Below are 20585 nucleotides of genomic sequence, written 5' to 3'. Positions count from 1 at the left end.
CGCTTGCGGCCCCATATGACTCGCACCCAGTGGCGCACCAAGGGTCTCCGGCACCCAGGGGCCAATGCATTTGTGTGCCTCTCCAGCATCCCCCCTTAATCCTTCTTGTACTAATGCTTAAGGTCACAGAAAATCAGTGGTGTCGCTAGACAGAAGAATTTTGGGGGGGAGCCAAAATGACATTTCTTCATCACACCCACCTCTATAGCATGGATCCTGCTTTCTAATTGGTTATTTAAAAAAAAGTGTTAATAAAAAAGTCCAAAGGCTCTTCTGGGTAATTTTAAAAAGCTGGCCAGTTTCACACTATAAAATTATTTGATAGCCTCATTCAACTAATTCTATATGGCTATGAGAGTGAAGTCTGGAATATATAGGAAGGGACAGAATGACAATACAAATCCTGCATCTTCAGTTCTCTAACTCTGTGCATCCACTGAAATTCCCCTAAACAATGGAGCTTGGATGTTTCCCTTACAGCTCATCATACTAAAAGATATTTTCAAATTCTGGTGTCACCTCACAGTAACAGCAGCACAAACACCTTCCACTGCCAGGCACATTGTGAACAAACACAAAACCCCGCAAAAAAGACCCTCAAAATCTATACTGCAATCCCATTGTAACATAACAGTAATAACACCAAGGACTCAAACAACAATAACCCTACCTTTGAAAAAGCAAGGGTACATATTACACTGGGTCCTAGAATACCAATACACCACCTACTGAGGAAACAAAACAAACCCGATTGCTAACGATCCCTATACAGACACTATATGCAAGCAGAATCTCTCATCATGGTCACACATACAGAGCAGAGACAGACCTCTCATCAAATACAGAATAAAGCCACATAAAGTATAAACAGAAATATGCAGACAAAAACTGAACTGTAAAACGCATCACGCCAGACTCTATACAGTGTAACAATGGAAAAACAAAAATGTCACCATTCCTTGTGAAACAAATCAATAATATAAAGATATATAAATCATTAATCATAATTATAAAACCATACAAATAAGATAATTTCAAAACAGCTGATGAATAGAGTATCCAATAATTAAAGATTAATGCAAATTTTGAAAGCTTTACCAAACACCAATAAAATATTTCAAACAGCAGACACATCACATACTACCCAATAATTAAAATGGTAGTCAATCAAGAAAAATGAACTTAAAAAGCCACCTTTACTTACCCTCTCCAGCAGTTCTCCTACTCCTTTCCCTTGCAGGCCATACCAGAAGCAGCAGTAGCTGCTGAAGCTGTCCTCACAGTCCTCTTCCTTAGGGACCACAACCAGTCTCTTCTCTCTCACACACACACACACACACAGTCACACCCTCAGGACCAGTTTCTGTCTCTCACACATCATTCATCTCCCCAACCAGTCTCTCTCTCTCTCTCTCTCACACACACACACACACATACCAGTCACCTCTCTGGCCAGTCTCTCTCAATCACACAATGCTCTCGCTCTCTCTTACTAACACACAGGCTTTCAATCACACACATGCTCTCTCTATTTCACTTACACACAAGCTCTCAATCACACACGTTCTATCTCACTTACAAACAGGCTCAATCACACACATACCCTCTCACAGCTACAAGCCAGCCAAAAACATGCTCCATCTCTCTCGCACAAACACACTGACACACACAAGCACCCTCCCTGACTCACATATACACCACAAACATACAGAAGCATTCTCCCTGTCTCACATACACATTACACTCACAGAAGCACCTTGCTTTCAGACTTACAGCATTTTTCACTTTTACTAAAAGTGAAAGTGATGCTCCCAACCATTAAATAAGAAAACCGCATTCCTATCAGAAGGCGAAATGACACCCTTCCTTCAGGTTCTGTCCTCCCACACCTTCTCTTGTTTTATGCTTTCAGGCAATAAAGCAAGTGTGTTTCTTCAAACTATAGGTCGTATGATTATTCATGTGGGAGATATGGAACAGAAAGACATCCTTAGTCAGCTTCTCTTTTAAATGGGAAGACTCCAGTCTTAGTCATTTAAAAATATACATTTTCTAAAGGCTTAAAAAAAAAAAAAAAAAAGCAAAACTGTTTCAGATTGGAACTATTCTAGTCTTCATGCTTAAATTATGCTTCAAAAAAACCCAAAAAAAACCCCACCTGGCATCAGTATCTTAAATTTGTGATTTTGCTGAGATGAACATTTTAAATACTAAAATAAAAAAAAAATTAAAGTATTTGTCTCTACCCACTTTGTTAAATTTTATTTTCCAGCAGAGGGATTCTTAAAATTCAGTAATTTCATCTTTCATCCAACTTTTCAAAAAAATCAGCACGAAAGTTGAGGTATATGTATTATCACAATTCATTTGTTTTTAAACTGGCAGATTCCTTTCTCACATACACACACACAGAAGCTCCATTCCTTTCTTACATATACATCACATCACATACACGCACACACACACACACACACAGAAAGAAGATCGGTGCAGCTGGTCTAGCTGATCACGTGGCCGAAGAAAGGAAGATCGGTGCAGCCGGAGACCAGTCGCCGAGACTTAAGGGGCGCCGCGGCAGGCAGCCAGCCCCCGACTCTCCCTGCCTCCCCCCCCAGTGCCACCCTCCCGATGCCCCCCCTGGTGGTCCAGCGGAGGGCCCGGGAGCGATCTGCCACTCCCGGGGCCTCGGCTGCCACTAAGCAAAATGGCGCCGGTGGCCTTCAGCCCCTGTCACATGGTAGGGGCTAAAGGTCACCGGCGCCATTTTGCTTAGTGGCAGCGGAGGCCCCGGGAGCAGCAGATCGCTCCCGGGACCTCCGCTGGACCACTAGGGGGGTGTCGGGAGGGTGACACTGGCGGGGCGGCAGGGTGAGTTGGGGGCTGGCTGCCTGCCGCGGCGCCCCCTAAATTTCAACGCTTGGTCTCCATCTAGGCAAGTCGAAGGCTGGCAGAATTTTGAAAGGGCACTTTTTGCCCTTTCAAAATTCTGCTGCCTGCTGTGGCGCCCCCTAAGTCTCGGCACCCTAGGCACAGGCCTAGCTCGCCTAGTGGTTCCGCCGGCCCTGCCAGTCAGCCATTTGGAAACACTGCCCATATTTGCAAAATCCCAGGACTTTCTTCCAGAGACACAAGACCAAATTTTGAGGCCCATCCCAATTATATTTTACCAAACTAAAATGTTTAGAATAATACCTTAGAATGTTTGGGCATAAAGCTACACACAAATATACAACATGGTGTGTTATTCCATACTTACATATGATAACATTTTGTTTTTTATCATCACAAAATTACTATATATTTCTCATCTGTTGGATGCCAGAATATATATGCTTAGTTCATACATTTTCACTAGTCAGCATGCAGCCAGGAAATAGAATTTTATTCACTAGGAAAGCTTGTATTGGCCAATTTGATTGTGCAAGTCAGGATTTTTGGGGGGGAAATTATCATTCAAATAAGTTGCTGAAATGTGATTAAATCAGATCCAATATGAAACCAGAATGGAAAGTTAAAAAATAACACGGGTGATTGTTTGTCATTACAGGGAGTGAAATAATAAAGATCTACTGATGCTGGAGAGAAAAGTATTTGATGTTCTGAATGACTAATACTTATTCTGGAATATGTCAACTGCAACCAGTATAAGAAATTATGCTATAATATTTAGAATATTTTTACTGTAATTTTGAGTTATTTCATATGTTGTACTAGGTGTGTCTTTTCTAGAAATAGACTGAATTTTCAGGTTTTATAGTGAAAGGTTCAATAATTTCTTCCAATATGCAGTATTTAAGCTCCTTTACATTTTATTTAAAGAAACATATGCTTATCGTGAGCATGTAGCTCAAAAATATGTATACTTGTATATGTACATTTCTGTTGAGAAAGTGCAAGTTTTGAGAGAAACATATAAAAGTGATTTTCTCATGCTGAAATGTGTTTCTTTCACTGTTAGGACCATGTTTTCAAGTGATTTGTACATTTCTGAGGAGAAAAGGCAAGTTTTGAGTGAAACATACAAAAGTGATTTTCTCATGCTGAAATGTGTTTCTTTCTATCTTAGAACCAAGTTTTCAACTGACTTGAACATTTCTGAGGAGAAAATGCAAGTTTTGAGTGAAACATACAAAAGTGATTTTCTCACTCTGAAATGTGTTTCTTTCATTCAGGTCTATACTGTAAAGTGCGGTTGGAGATTCCCCGTCTGCAACTCGCTGTGGGCGCACAATTGGGACACATAAAGCGATCCTGCGATACAGTCTCCAGTTTCACGCGTCCTTAGCGCTTCTTGAAACCGACGCATAACCCTTTCTGCACCCAGCATGTATATCATATGTAAATGAACGAATTAGCTATTTAATGAAGGAATTAGCTATTCCCTCCGATACTGTGACGCGCGCTCCGATTATCTCCTTTGTAAAGCGCTATTTTGCCGCGTCCTTAACCTGTTAGTTTACCGCCTACCCTCTACCTGGTGTTAGTCCTGCACCATGGACGACCTCCATATATACTAACCCGCTTTCAAACTGCATTCAGCCCTTCTTTTTGCATGAACGATGCTGCACGGAACTCCGATTGCATTAGTTATTTGCTTAAAAAAATTATTTCATCCCACATGTTCCGTATGGGAGCTGACAGCGGCTTACAGAAAAAATTACAGTTCTCATAAAATGCTAAAGTTGTTATATATATATATATATATATATATATATATATATATATAAATACCTAGATGTCACTTTCCGAATCCCCCATCTCCACACGGGCGGGCGGGCGGACGTGCGGTCATCGAGGCAGCGGTGGGAGCTGGTGGGCGGGTGGGCGCCCGTTCATCCAGGCGGCGGCGGGAGCCAGCAGGCGGGTGGGCACGCGTTTGATCCAGGCGGCGGCAGGAGCCGGCGGGCGGGTGGGCGTCCGTTCATCCAGGCGGCGGCGGGAGCCAGCAGGCGGGTGGGCGTCCGTTCATCCAGGCGGTGGCAGGAGCCGGCGGTCGGGTGGGCGCGCGTTCGATCCAGGCGGCGGCAGGAGCCAGCGGGCGGGTGGGCGTCCGTTCATCCAGGCAGCGGCGGGAGCCGGCAGGCGGGTGGGCGTCCGTTCATCCAGGTGGCGGCGGGAGCTGGCGGGCAGGTGGGCGCGCATTTGATCCAGGCGGCGGCGGGAGCCGGCGGGCGGGTGGGTGCGTGTTTGATCCAGGCAGCGGGAGCCGGCGGGCGGGTGGGCGTCTGTTCATCCAGGTGGCGGCGAGAGCCGGCGGGCAGGTGGGCGCCCGTTCATCCAGGAGGCGGCGGGCGGGCGCGCGTTTATCCAGGCAGCGGCGGGCGGGCGCGCGTTTATCCAGGCGGCAGCAGGCGGGCGGGTGGGCATCCGTTCATCCAGGCGGAGGGAGCCGGCGGTGAAAGCGGCCTCCAGCAACCCCCGCCGGGAGTGAATGAATGCACGCCTGTTTACGACTGTGCAATTTCGGCTCTCAAGGCAGTCACATGCCGTGACGTCAAGCGTCGTAACGTCACGCCTTGAGCACCGAAATTGCACGGGCGAAAACAGGCGTGCATTCATTCACTGCCGGCGGGGGCTGCTGGAGGCCGCTTTCGCCGCCGGCTCTCTCCGCCTGGATGAACGCACGCCCACCCGCCCGCCGCCTCCCGGATAAACACGCGCCCACCCGCCCGCCGCCTCCCGCCGCCTGGATAAACGCGCGCCCACCCACCTGCCGCCTCCTGGATGAACGGGCACCCACCCACCTGCCGGCTCCCGCCGCCGCCTGGATAAACGCGCGTGGAGATGGGGGATTCGGAAAGTGACATCTAGGTTTTAGTTTTGGTTGTTTTAGTTTTGATGGTTTCCCCCCTCCCGCCTTGCTTCGGGAGGGGGGAAACCATCAACTTCCTGGTACCTGTCATTTCAAATGTCAGTTCAAATGACATTTGAAATGACAGGTACCAGCACACCCAGGATACTGTATAGGCGCTGTATTAAGCGCCTATACAGTAAAATGGGTTGCACGGGCCTAACGCTTTGCCTAACGCTTCGCAGAAGCGGCTTGCATTTGCAAGCAATTTGAATAGAGTATCGAGCGATATGTGAAGAGAACTGTGCGTGCGGGGAACGAGGGTGCGCCCTGCACTGCCGCACTCTAACGCGGCATAACTGTATCGACCTGATTGTTAGGACCAAGTGAAACAAACATTTGATGTTGAATTGTGTTTCTTTCTATGTTATAACCAAGTTTTCAACTGACGTGTACATTTCTGAGGAGAAAATGCAAATTTAGAGTGAAACATACAAAAGTGATTTTCTCATTCTGAAATGTGTTTCTTTCACTGTTAGAACCAAGTTTTCAACTGATATGTACATTTCTTTGTGATTGAGAAAGGATTTAAATTTGAATATAGATGCAGATCTTACAGCTTTCTTAGAAACACCAAGGGAGGAGCAAATAGAGTATAGGGGTACCCTGTTAGTATCTTTTGTTAACCCGACAGATAGAGTCCTTGTATTAAGATTATTTCTGAGAAATCGAAATAAACTTTATTATGGGCAGAAGATATGGATTTACCCTGACATAATGAAAGAAACCCAAAATCGTAGAAAATTATTTATTGGGATGATCCAAGAAGCAAGATCATTGGGGGCTAATATAAAAATAAGATATCCATGCAAATGTATTCTTCAGTACAAGAAAAATAATTATGTTTTTTATGAACCATCAGACCTGAAGAATTTTCTGGGTAATTGTAAGAGTGAGGTTAAGACTACCTGAACCCTGCAGGAGATTAATATAGAAGTAGAAATGCTTTCCTCCTAAAATTGATTTTGAGATTATATATTGTTTAGGGATGTGAATCGTTTTTCAACGATTAAAATTATCGTCTCATAATTTTAATATCGTCTTAAATCGTTAAAGAACACAATACAATAGGAATTCTAACGTTATCGTTAAAAATCGTTAAATCGGGTTAGTGCGCACTAACGGGAGTTAGTGTGCACTAACCGGGAGTTAGTGCGCACTAACAGAAAATGATACAAATTAACACTTTTCAGGTCAGTTAAGGTCAGTTTAGGAATGAATATGTATTCCTATTGGCTGGCTGCCCTCTCCCTGATACTGGGAGTGTTGTGATCTTCCTGCACACAGTGCCCTATCCCTGATTCTGGGAGTGTTGTGATCTTCCTGCACACAGTGCCCTATCCTTGATACTGGGAGTGTTGTAATCTTCCTGCACACAGTGCCCTATCCCTGATACTGTGAGTGTTGTGATCTTCCTGCATGCAGTGCCCTATCCCTAATACCAGGAGTGTTGTGATCTTCCTGCACACAGTGCCCTATCCCTGATACCGGGAGTGTTGTGATCTTCCTGCACACAGTGCCCTAACCTGATACCGGGAGTGTTGTGATCTTCCTGCACGCAGTGCCCTAACCCTGATACCAGGGGTGTTGTGATCTTCCTGCACTGAGCAGGGATACGGCACTGCGTGCAGGAAGATCACAAAACTCCCGGTATCAGGGATAGGGCACTGTGTGCAGGAAGATCACAACACTCCCGGTATCAGGGATATGGCACTGCGTGCAGAAAGATCACAACACTCCCTGTATCAGGGATATGGCACTGAGTGCAGGAAGATCACAACACTTCCTGTATCAGGGATATGGCACTGAGTGCAGGAAGATCACAACACTCCCGGTATCAGGGATAGGGCACAAGTTCTAGTCACATTGACTGATCACATTACTTTTTTTGTCAAGCTACCAACCGTTTCCATTTCCCATCCCCCATATATTGTCAGTGGGAACCTTGGTAACATGAATAAATAAGAGGGCAGCCAATAGGAATACATATTCATTCTTAAAATGACCTGAAAAGTGTCAAATTGTATCATTTTCTGTTAGTGCGCGCTAACTTCCCGTTAGCGCGCACTAATCGGAAAAACCGATTTTTTTACTAAAAAATCGTGCCAAACTCGATTTTCTTCTCCTGTCAGACGATTTCGATCGTTAAGACGATCGGGCACACGATTCACATCCCTAGTAGCCAGATCCTTCGAGTAGATAAGAATATCGTCCAGATAAATGATCAGTTCTGGAGACCGTACCTTCAAAAAGACAAAGACAAGATGGAGGCGGTACAGAGAAGGGCGACCAGGAAGGTGGAGGATCTTCATCGGATGACGTACGAGGAGAGATTGAAGAATCTAAATATGTACACCCTGGAGGAAAGGAGGAGCAGAGGTGATATGATACAGACTTTCAGATACTTGAAAGGTGTTAATGATCAAAAGACAACGACAAACCTTTTCCGAAGGAAAAAAATCAGCAGAACCAGGGGTCACGATTTGAAGCTCCAGGGAGGAAGATTCAGAACCAATGTCAGGAAGTATTTCTTCACGGAGAGGGTGGTGGATGCCTGGAATGCCCTTCCGGAGGATGTGGTGAAGACCAGAACTGTGAAGGACTTCAAAGGGGCGTGGGATAAACACTGTGGATCCATAAAGTCAAGAGGCTGCCAATGAAGAGTGGGTGACTCGCCAGAATGATGGCTACTGCCTGGAGTCAATACCCTTATTAAATAAACATACACAGGCTTACGGTGACTCCAACATTGCTCTAAGCTTCAACAGCAAGAGGAAATGTGGAAAAAAGGATTCACACTCACAAAGAGGGGAGTAGCTGGCTTGTTACGGCGGTTACTACCCCAAATCAAATAAGCCTGATACTTCACTTTCGATGCATATACAGCAAAGTTCTCTGATTCAACGGCAGGGGAGAAGAAAAACTGATACTTCACACATCCAGCATAGCTCTCTGCTTCAACGGCAGGGGAGAAGAAAAGAGGGTTCGCACTCACAAAGCGGGGAGTAGCTGGCTTGTTACGGCGGTTACTACCCCAAACCAAATGTGCCTGATACTTCACTTTCGATGCACATCCAGCATGGCTCTCTGCTTCAACGGCATGGGAGAAGACTTATACGTCACACATATCCAGCATAGCTCCCTGCTTCAACGGCAGGGGAGAAGAAAAACAACCAATAAGGGCTAATAACATAGTCTGGGTAAAACAAATAAGCATGGGTGCAGCTTGCTTATTGCGGCGGCTACTACCCCTAACGAATCAAGCTAGATATTTCACTTGGATGCAGCTCCATCACTGCTCTCTACATTAAAGGTGGGGGTGGAAGGGAAATAGAACCAAGAGCTAAGAGAAACAGATAAGTATGAGAGAAAATATGTGTGAAGCTTGCTGGGCAGACTAGATGGGCCATTTGGTCTTCTTCTGCCGTCATTTCTATGTTTCTATGTTTCTATGTTTCTATGTTTCTATGTTTATACAACATGTCCCGAAACACTTCGTTCATTAAATTCTGGAAGACCGCAGGTGCATTACACAGGCCAAATGGCATGACAAGGTACTCATAGTGGCCATTACGGGTATTAAATGCAGTCTTCCACTCGTCTCCAGGCTTAATTCGGACCAGATTATAGGCACCATGTAAATCAAGTTTAGAGAAGATTCTAGCTCCGTGCAACTGATCGAGTAATTCAGATATCAGAGGGAGAGGGTATCGATCCTTGCGAGTGATAGAGTTGAGCCCTCTGTAGTCAATGCAAGGTCTCAAGGACCCGCCCTTTTTAGGTATGAAGAAGAACCCTGCCCCTGCAGGGGACGTAGAGGGACGGATGAACCCCCGTTTGAGGTTTTCCTTAATATATTCTGACATGGCCTGTGATTCTGGACCCGAGAGGGGGTAAATCCGCCCCCTGGGTGGACTGGTGTTGGGAAGTAAGTTGTTGGCACAGTCGAACCTTCGGTGGCAAGGAAGGATCTCAGCTTTCTCTTTAGAGAAGACGTCCATGAACTCGGAGTATTGAGGCGGTACTGGTAACCTGGTAGTTATCACCAGTATCCCTTAAACCCCCCCTCCTGCGCGCGCCGAGCCTATTTTGAATAGGCTCGGCGGTGTGCGCAAGCCTCGGGACGCGCGTATGTCCCGGACCTCGCAAAAATGGGCGGGGTGTGGGTGGGGCAGTGGCCCGGGGGCATGTCTGGGGGCGTGGCAATGGTCCGGAGCGGTCCGGGGGCGTAGCTGAGTGCCCCGACACAGCGGCATGTGTCAGGGCCTGCCGCGCTGGCACCCAGCGCACGCAAGTGACGCCTGCCAGAGGCAGGCGAAACTCAACAAAATAAGGTAGGGGGGATTTAGGTTTGGCTGGGGGGTGGGTTAGATAGGGGAAGGGAGGGAAAGATGGGGGGGAACAAAAAAAAAGTTCCCTCCAAGGCCGCTCCGATTTTGGAGCGGCCTTGGAGGGAACGGGTAAAGCCATCGGGCCTCCCCTAAGGCTCGGCGTGCGCAAGGTGCGCATGTGTGTATCCTCCTTGCGCGAGAACCCCAGATTTTATAACATGCGCGTGGCAGCGCGCGCATCTTATAAAATCGGTTGTACATTTGTGCACACTGGGTAGTGCGCACAAATGTACCCCCCATGCGTAATTTAAAAAATCTGCCCCTTTGTCTCACAGAGAAAATGCCATTGAAATCTTATCAAAATGAAATTAAAACTCCCCCTCTGCTTTGAATAATATCACAACCATTCTTTTGATTATTCCCTATAGCTCAATTTGCCTAGAAAAATAAATTGTAAGTAACAATCCTAACAATGTTTAGCTAACTGGAAATAAAATAAAACCAAAAGTTATCTAAAAGTTACCTTACTTGCCTTAATTGCAAAAAAAACACAACTAAAATTTCAGTTTATTTACACTCAAGACTCATTTCTATTCTGGATAAGTGATTAATTGACAAGTTAACTCACTTAAAAAACATCCTGCAGAAAGAAACTCCTTTTCCCTTTTTCTCTCTGCCCAAGACAGGGAAAGTCATTAGGTAAGACATTTCCTGCAGCCTTTCTGTCTCGGGCTCTCTGTCTCTCTGAAACAAAGAAAGCCCATCTCTTTTCTTTCTATACTTCAAAGAGACAGCTGTGATTGACTACTAAATCTCATTAGTACTCGATCCTTTGCCTGTTATTGGCTACAGGGATAAATATAACATACATAGAAACATAGAAATGACGGCAGAAGAAGACCAAACGGCCCATCAAGTCTGCCCAGCAAGCTACGCACTTTATCCATTTTTTTTCCCTTTTTCTCTCTCCCACCTGTTACTATTGGCTTCCAGTACCCTCCAGCCCTAATTCCCCTCCACCCTACCACCAATTTAGAGAGCAGCTCCGTATCTGCATCCAAGTGACATCCAGCTCAAATAGGGGTAGCAACTGCTGTAACAAGCAGGCCACCCCCTTGCCCCATACTCTTACCCACCCCTGTTTTTATTTTTTTGTTTGTTTTATTTTATTTTATTTTTTTGGAGATAGCAGCCCTCCATCCTTCCGCTCCGTGAAGGTGGAACACCAACTACTGGCCACTGGCATCCCGCTCCGTGAATGCCTCTGTGGCTACTGCCGCTCCGTGCAGTGTTTGAATGCCGCTGTGGCTACTGCCACTCCGTGCAGTGTTTTGCTGCCTCCACTTTATTCACGCCCTCTAGACTTGATGGATTCACAGTGTTTATCCCACGCCCCTTTGAAGTCGTTCACAGTTTTAGACTTCACCACTTCCTCCGGAAGGGCATTCCAGGCATCCACCACCCTTTCCGTGAAGAAATACTTCCTCCCTGGAGCCTCAGCTCGTGACCTCTGGTTCTGCTGATTTTTTTCTGACGGAAAAGGTTTGTCGTTGTCTTTGGATCATTAAAGTTTTTCAAGTATCTGAAAGTCTGAATCATATCACCCCTGCTCCTCCTTTCCTCCAGGGAGTACGTATTTAGATTCTTCAATCTCTCCTTGTATGTCATCCTATGAAGACCCTCCACCTTCCTGGTCGTCCTTCTCTGTACCGCTTCCATCTTGTCCTTGTCTCTTTGTAGATACGGTCTCCAGAACTGAACACAGTACTCCAGGTGAGGCCTCACCAAGGACCTGTACAAGGGGATAATCACTTCCCTTTTCTTACTTGATATTCCTCTCTCTATGCATCCCAGCATTCTTCTGGCTTTTGCTATCGCCTTGTCGCATTGTTTCGCAGACTTCATATCATTAGACACTATCACCCCAAGGTCCCTCTCCTGCTCCGTGCACATCAGCCTTTCCCCCCCATCGAATACAGTTCATTCGGATTTCCACTCCCCATATGCATGACTTTTCACTTCTTGGCATTGAATCTCAGCTGCCATATCTTCGACCACTCTTCCAGTTTCCTTAAATCCCGTCTCATTCTCTCCACTCCTTCCGGCATGTCCACTCTGTTGCAGATCTTAGTGTCATCCGCAAAAAGACAAACCTTACCTTCTATCCCGTCCGCAATGTCGCTCACAAAGATATTGAACAGGACCGGTCCCAACACCGATCCTTGCGGTACACCACTTAAAACCGCTCTCTCTTTAGAGAAAGTTCCATTTACCATCACGCATTGTCTTCTGTCCGTCAACCAGTTTTCAATCCAGGTCACCACCTCAGCACTCACTCCTAAGCTTCTCGTTTTATTCACCAGTCTCCTGTGCGGAAACGTATCAAAAGCTTTGCTGAAATCCAAGTAGATGACATCGAGCGCTCTTCCTTGATCCAATTCCTTGGTTACCCAGTCAAAAAAGTCAATCAGATTTGTCTGACAGGATTTTCCTCTGGTGAATCCATGCTGCCTCTGGTCCATCAATTCTCCGGACTGTAGATAGTTCACTATTCTCTCTTTCAACAGTGACTCCATTACTTTTCCCACCACCGAAGTGAGGCTAACCGGTCTGTAGTTACCAGCCTCCTCTCTGTTCCCACTCTTGTGAAGCGGGACCACCACCGCTCTTCTCCAATCACTCGGCACCTCTCCCGTTTCTAGGGATCTATTGAACAGGTCGCACAGCGGTCCCACCAGCACATCTCTGAGCTCCCTCAGTATCCTTGGATGAATCCCATCAGGCCCCATGGCTTTGTCCACTTTCAGATTCTTTAGCTCTTCCCATACATTATCTACTGTAAAAGGATTTTCATCTGTTCCACTTCCCTCCAGTTTCTTGTTGTGTAGAGATGGTCCTTCTCCAGGGTCTTCTTTAGTGAACACAGAGCTGAAGTATTCGTTTAATATTTCTGCCATTTCTTCGTCTCTCTCCACACATTGATCATTTCTACCTTTCAATTTCACTATACCACTTTGGACTTTTCTCTTTTCGCTGATGTATCTGAAAAATGTTTTGTCACCATATTTTATCTCCTTGGCAATCCTCTCTTCCGCTTGACTTTTTGCCAACTTGATTAATTTCTTCGTCTCCCTCAGTTGAATCAAATATTCTTCTTTGTGCTCCTCCCTTTGGGATCTTTTATATTTCTTGAATGCTGTTCTTTTAGCTTTAATTTTGTCAGCCACCTCCTTTGAGAACCAGATAGGTTTCATTTTTCTTTTGCTTTTCTTTACATTTCTAACATATAGAGCAGTTGCCTTGGCGATTGCTCCTTTTAGATTGGTCCACTGCTGATCCACATCTCTCTCATTTTCCCATCCATTTAGTTCTTCCTCTAGGTACTTCCCCATTTCCTCAAAGTCTGTGTTTTTGAACTGTAAAACTCTGGTCTTTGTGCTTCTTTTCCATATTCTTTTAGTGATATTAAACCATACCGTCTGATGATCACTGGTGCTGAGGTGGGCACCCACCTTGACATCAGAGACGTTATCTCCATTATTGAGCACTAAGTCGAGTATAGTTCCTTCTCTCGTGGGTTCCAATACCATTTGTTTGACAAAGATACTTGCATGGCATCCACTATTGCTCTACTGTTTTTAGATTCTGCAGATGGGATTTTCCAATCTACATCTGGCATATTAAAGTCACCAACGATCACCACTTCCCCCTTCTTACCTATCTTATGGATGTCTTCAACCAGATCTCTGTCCAGCTCTTCCTTTTGGTTTGGAGGCCTGTAAACCACTCCAATATAAATGGATGCTCCATCATCTTTTTTTAGGTCGACCCATAGTGCTTCTTCCTTGCCCCAACTTCCTTGCAGCTCAGATGCTTGGATATTATTTCTGACATAAAGAGCCACACCTCCCCCTTTTCTATCCACTCTGTCCTTCCTTAACAAGTTATAGCCTGGTATTGCTGTATCCCAATCATGAGATTCTGTGAACCATGTCTCTGTGATAGTAACAATGTCCAGTTCTGCCTCCGTCATTAGGGCCTGCAGATCTGGGATTTTATTTCCCAAACTATGAGCATTTGTAGTCATAGCTTTCCAGGTACTCTCCTTAAGGTTATTGCTTTTCCTGTACTCCTTATGAGACTTTAGTTGAGATTTGTTATTCACTTCACTCTTTCCTTTTGCAGTTGTGCCATTGATGCCAGAGTTATCCATCTCAATTAGCTTTTTCTTTTGGTTATTGATCTTGAAATTCTGCATGCATTGGTATTTTCTCTTTTCTGGTAACGCGTCAATGTTTTTCTCTAGAACTTCTTCAGTTATTAATATAGGGAGGGCTTTATGTTCTTGTTGCATTTGATACTGTGTGTGTCTCCTTGTTACAGGTCTAATTCTACCAGAGCCCACCGTGATCCTGGTTTTTAATGATTTACTTGATGACCTGATTGAGTGGGGGGGGGGGGGGGGTATACTTGTTGGCTTCCCATCTATCAAGAATGGGTGACTGTGGGACACATGTGTTATCCTACCTGAGTCTACTGTATTTCTTTTTCTTGACTCCTGGTTATTCTTTGGTGTTGGGGAATTATTTTCTGAATAATGCAATGTGGGTGTAATTTTTGTAATTGAAGCTAATTGAGCTTTAACCTGAGTCAGCTCCATTTTCAAAGAAGAGAGCTGTGCACAGATCAGGCAAGCTCCAAGTCTCCAGATGCTTTCCCTCAGAATAAAGGCTCTACAACAGTTGCATTGGATAGTTCTCATATTGGAAAATTTTTGGATTGGTATTTCCTTAGCTGTTAACTTATTAATTTATCTTGTTGCTAATGCTAATTTAGTCAGTCTATATTAGAAATCTAACCCCAGGGATGGGTGGGTAGAGAGGTAGGGTGGGAGGGAATCAAACAGTTTAACCTGGGACAAGCTGGGTAGAGCAGGACACTTTCTGGAACTTTAATAGTCCTTTAGCTATTAAATGATCCCTCAGCACTTCTGTGCCAATATTAACCAGATTATTAAAGAACAGCTATACAATAATAGAAATGCAGGTATACTGGATCTTAAAAACAAACAGTTTGCAAGGAACAATTACAATTATATAATAACAGACCTAGAGAAAGGTATAAAACACAGCAGTTCTACTGCACAGAGAGCCCAGATATTAGTGGAGCACAGAGCAATGAATTAGAAGGAATAGTGAAAGAAAACCAGCAGGGTTTTTTTTTGTTTTTTCTTTCCCCCCCCCCCCCCCCAGAAGAGCACCACAGAAATTAAGAGACAGAGCGCTTGAAAGAAGGGAAATTGAGAGACTTTCCTATTACACAGAGTTCAGAGGCTAAGATTCAAAGCATTAGTAGAGGAATATTAGAAACACAGAGATCTATTATGCACAGATTCTCTACTATATAGTAATTCCAATTTAAGACAGCCTTATCTGCACAGGAAACAGAAGAATCCTCTCTGGGGCTGCCTCAAGCAGTCTGCAATGCTCCAGCCAGTTCACTATTTAGCTTCTCTGCCACACCCAATCTGGCTTTAACTGGACACCTTAGGAACCTTCCAGTTCTTAGCTATTAAAGGATCCCTCAGCACTTCTGTGCCAATATTAACCAGATTATTAAAGAATAGCTATACAATAATAGAAATGCAGGTATACTGGATCTTAAAAACAAACAGTTTGCAAGAAACAATTACAATTATTATATAATAACAGACCTAGAGAAAGGTATAAAACACAGCAGTTCTACTGCACAGAGAGCCCAGATATTAGTGGAGCACAGAGCAATGAATTAGAAGGAATAGTGAAAGAAAACCAGCAGGGTTCTTTTTGGTTTTTTCTTTTTTTTTTTCCCCCAGAAGAGCACCACAGAAATTAAGAGACAGAGCGCTTGAAAGAAGAGAAATTGAGAGACTTTCCTATTACACAGAGTTCAGAGGCTAAGATTCAAAGCACTAGTAGAGGAATATTAGAAACACAGAGATCTATTATGCACAGATTCTCTACTATATAGTAATTCCAATAGGTAATGTATTGGAATTACTAATAGGTAATGTATTGCTTAACTAAGTTCCGAGACAAAAGTCTACCATTCCCCAGTTTAAATTTAAACAGTGTCTAATAGGATCATTATAATCCCATCTCCTTGGGGGGGGGGGGGGGGGGGGGGGGAGGGATATTGACTTTCAGCCAATAGGATCACTTACTTCCCCCTAGTTATTTGATGTTACAAGTCACCAAAAATCTCTCTTCCCCCCACTATGGCATTTTCAAGGAAAGAGGAGAAGCCAGTGTTGGTCATCGTTATCATGGCTACCAGTCATAAATAAGGGGTTGATTACCTGTCTTTTATGTCTTTCAAAAGGACATTTGGTTCCCCCTACTGTGCAGCAATTCTTCTCTAAACTTAAAAAGAAAAACAGTTGCAAGGAGTTTTCATGTCCCACCTATGACTAAAACTTAAATCTTAGATGGCAGAGGGAGAAACAATTTAAATTAATAAATACTCATAAATCACTGACATATACAGAGATATATGAGATGCACATTTCCCAAAACTGACAGAAAAAAAGACTGTCCACAAAAGAAGGAACAGGAAAAACTCTATATAATCCTTGAGTTTACAGAAGCAAGAGTAGCTATAGCAGCACAATGCTGTATGCTCTGTAAAGCTTACTCTATGCTTATGGCCAGGGACACAAGAACACTTAGACTCAGTAAAAAGTATAATGTATTTTTATTAGTCAATATAAGTGTTCTCGGGAGATGCTGGGTACTGGGTGCCCTTAGTCTTACAAACTGACCAGCATTTCGTCATATACAGGAAGTGACCCTTCTTTTATAGATAACATATAATATTGTGGAAGCTTCTAGACTTGTGTGACTGCCCAAATAATCATTTACATTAAGTTGTGATGTCTAATGCATGATTAGATCATCCCTAACTATCCCTGATTAGTTTCTTCCCAGGAGGTATGGCCCATTTCCCATGGCTTTCTTTGTTCTGTTAAACTCTTTATTGGTCAAGATAATCAACACGTCTGTAGCTGTGTTGATTAAAAACTCCTGAGACTATTGCCTGAATCTCCCCTGTGGTTTCTTCTTTGTGACTCTATGAATAGACATCACCTGTCTGGTGCGAACTTGCCTGCCTCTACAGATATCCAGGGACATTCTGTAAGTCATGCTCAGAAAGTCACTCAGAGTCCATTCAGCCCAGGCAGGCCAAAGAAAAGCAGAGGCTTCTGGGGATTTCCTTCTCCATGTTGGTTTTCTGTTCAGGCATACTTCTCAGCTCCCATCAGAATAGAAATGCAATCTGTCCAAAGACCAGCACTAGAACCTAGGAATTGTCTTTGTTATTGTCCTGTTTTCATTTTGTAAGTTTATTTTTTTCTATGATTAGTAATATATATATATATATATATATATATATATATATATATATATATATATATATATTCTGAGGCAAGTAGTAGCAAATTCATTCATGCATTTGCATGCATTTGAATTATTGTATATATTAAATGTAAATTTATTTTGCATAATACAAATAAAGTAGTTTTCCAAACTTGCTTTGAATCTGAATAATTTATATTGTTATTTTAGGAATTTTATGGTTGAAGATTTTCAGAAGGAGAAGAAGAGTAGGAGCCCAGAGATAGGGAGAAGAGAAAGGAAATCATAGAAGAGGGAAGGGAAAAGGAAGGAGAAGGAGAAACAATAGGGAATGGGCAATCAGAAAGAGAGGGAAAGAGTAAAGAGGGAGGGAGAAGAAGTAGGGAATGATAGAAGATTGGGGATGGCAGGTGAGAAGGGAGGTAGAGAAGGAAGAAAGATCAGGGATGGGGATAAAAAGGAGGCGGGAAGGGAGGTTATGGAATCTTGGGGGATCCAGAGAAGATGGTATCTCTTTCTTGGCTCTAGCCCTGTTCCCACTCAAATGCCCTCTCCCCACCCTGTGAGTAGTATAAAAGGTATGCATCTTGTCAAAAATTTGTTTTGATAGATGGCCACACCCACTTCTGGGTTAAGTCCCACCCCTTTTCCCACCCTTAGTCAATCAGCATTCACTTCCAGTCTAAGCCCCACCCACTGACCACATCCCAGCCAATCTCTTCCAGGTTAGTCTGCCCTTTTCCCTGCTTTAGCCCAGCCCCTTTATTGACATTCAGCTTGGCTCCACTCAAGCCATGCCCCTGTCTTGGATGACATCATGGCTAAAAGGGGGCAGCCATCTTGGATGACATCATTAGAAATGACATCACTGCTAAAAGGGGAGATGCCATGTTTGGTTAATGACCTCACAACAGAGCAAAATTAGGAGCTTCCCCTTACGAAGCCCCTAATCACCAAATGGATGCCTTCGAGTCCACATCCACATCTGAAATCAGATCTATACTAAGTAAGATGAAACCTTCCTCCCACCCCTCAGACTCAATACCCACCAAAGCACTTTTATCCATACCAGATTGCATCGCACAACCCCTAGCTAACCTCATCAACACATCCCTGGCCTCCGGCAACGTCCCCAACTAACTTAAACTAGCCATCGTAAAACCCATTTTAAAAAAGCCCAAATTAGATCCTACTGACCCATCCAACTTTCACCCCATTTCCAACCTCCCATTTCTTGCGAAAGTCCTTGAAAAAACTGTTAACACGCAATTATCCAATTATTTAGACCAGCATCAAATCCTCCTACCTTCACAGCACGGCTTTCGCAAACACTTTAGTACCGAAACCCTCCTGACATCACTCTCGGACTACATCATCAGAGGTCTAGACACGGGTCACACATACATCCTAGCCCTACTAGACATATCAGCAGCCTTCGACACCATCAATCACTCCTTACTAATCGACAGGCTGTCTGAAATTGGAATATCAGGAATCCCCCTCCTATGGTTCAAATCCTTCATTAATGACAGACACTTCAAAGTCAAAATCGGAAAGCATGAGTCCAAACCCATCAACATCACGTGCGGAGTACCCCAAGGCTCTTCCTTATCTTCAACCCTATTTAACATATACCTCCTACCCCTCTGCCACCTCCTTCTGAAACTTGGTCTCCCACATTTCGTCTACGCCGACGATGTACAAGTCCTCATTCCCATCACAGACTCACTACCCAATGCCCTCCTAAAATGGGAAAACGCCCTCTCCGCCATCAACAGCCTTCTCACACAACTCAACCTAGCGCTAAACACCAATAAAACTGAACTTATGATCATCGCCCCCCAACAACTCAATCCCTCACCCAACAATGTCAGCGCTCTGCACCCCCTCCCAGATTTCGCTCAACATGTAAGAGACCTTGGTGTAATTCTTGATACCCAATTCAGCCTGTAAAAATTCATCAACACCACCCTTAAGGAATGCTATTTCAAACTACACACACTCAAAAAACTAAAACCACTTCTGCATCCCAGCGACTTCAGAACTGTGCTTCAGGCACCCATCCTATCCAAAATAGACTACGCAAACGCCATCCTACTAGGCCTTCCCAAAAATGCCACTACCCCCTTGCAGCTCCTCCTAAATGCAGCTGCACGCATACTAACAGGCACACGCAGAAACGACCACATTACGCCCATTCTTAAACAACTACACTGGCTCCCCATATCCTCAAGAATCATATTTAAGACTCTAACCCTCATACACAAAGCCATCCACAACCCAAACATGCATTGGTTCTCTGACACCCTACACCTTCGTACGACATCAAGACCAACCAGATCACCATACCTTGCAACAATACCCACTCCTACACCCAAACTATCCCACCTCGCTTCCACCAAACAACGCTCCATCTCCTTAGCTGGTCCCAAGCTATGGAACTCAATGCCCACCAGTCTACGCCTTGAGATCTGTCCAAAGAAATTTAGACAGAAACTTAAAACATGGCTTTTCACGCACGCCTACTCTTAATCTGCCTTCCCAGTCCCATTCCCCCCTCCCTCTCCCCCTCTCTAATCTGTCCTCCCCCTCCACCCCCACCCTTCCCTCACCCCCCCATTCTCCCATCCCTCCCTAACTTAGCCCCCTCCCCTCTCCCTCACCTTGTATTTTGAATGTACATAATAGAGTGTTTATAGAATGTATATAACTCCTGCTTTTGTAAATAACCCCCCCCCCTTATTCCCTCCTTTGTTCCCAGCATATTCCTATAGCTCCTAGTTAATGCCCTGCCCCTTCCCTCCTCCCCCCCCCAGTTATAATATCAGTTACAATGTAAAGCCCCCCCCCCTCCAGTTATAAAATCAGTTACAATGTAAAGCCCGGTTGGCTGAATTTTCCTGTTGTCTGGAAACCGATGTGATGTCTCGTGCGAATGTCGGTATAGAAAAATGTTAAATAAATAAATAAATAAATAAATACTACTCACCATGCAAAAGAGTATATTGA

This window comes from Rhinatrema bivittatum, chromosome 13 (genome assembly GCF_901001135.1).
Source record: "Rhinatrema bivittatum chromosome 13, aRhiBiv1.1, whole genome shotgun sequence".
NCBI lineage: Eukaryota > Metazoa > Chordata > Amphibia > Gymnophiona > Rhinatrematidae > Rhinatrema > Rhinatrema bivittatum.
This window is presented reverse-complemented; position numbering follows the sequence as displayed.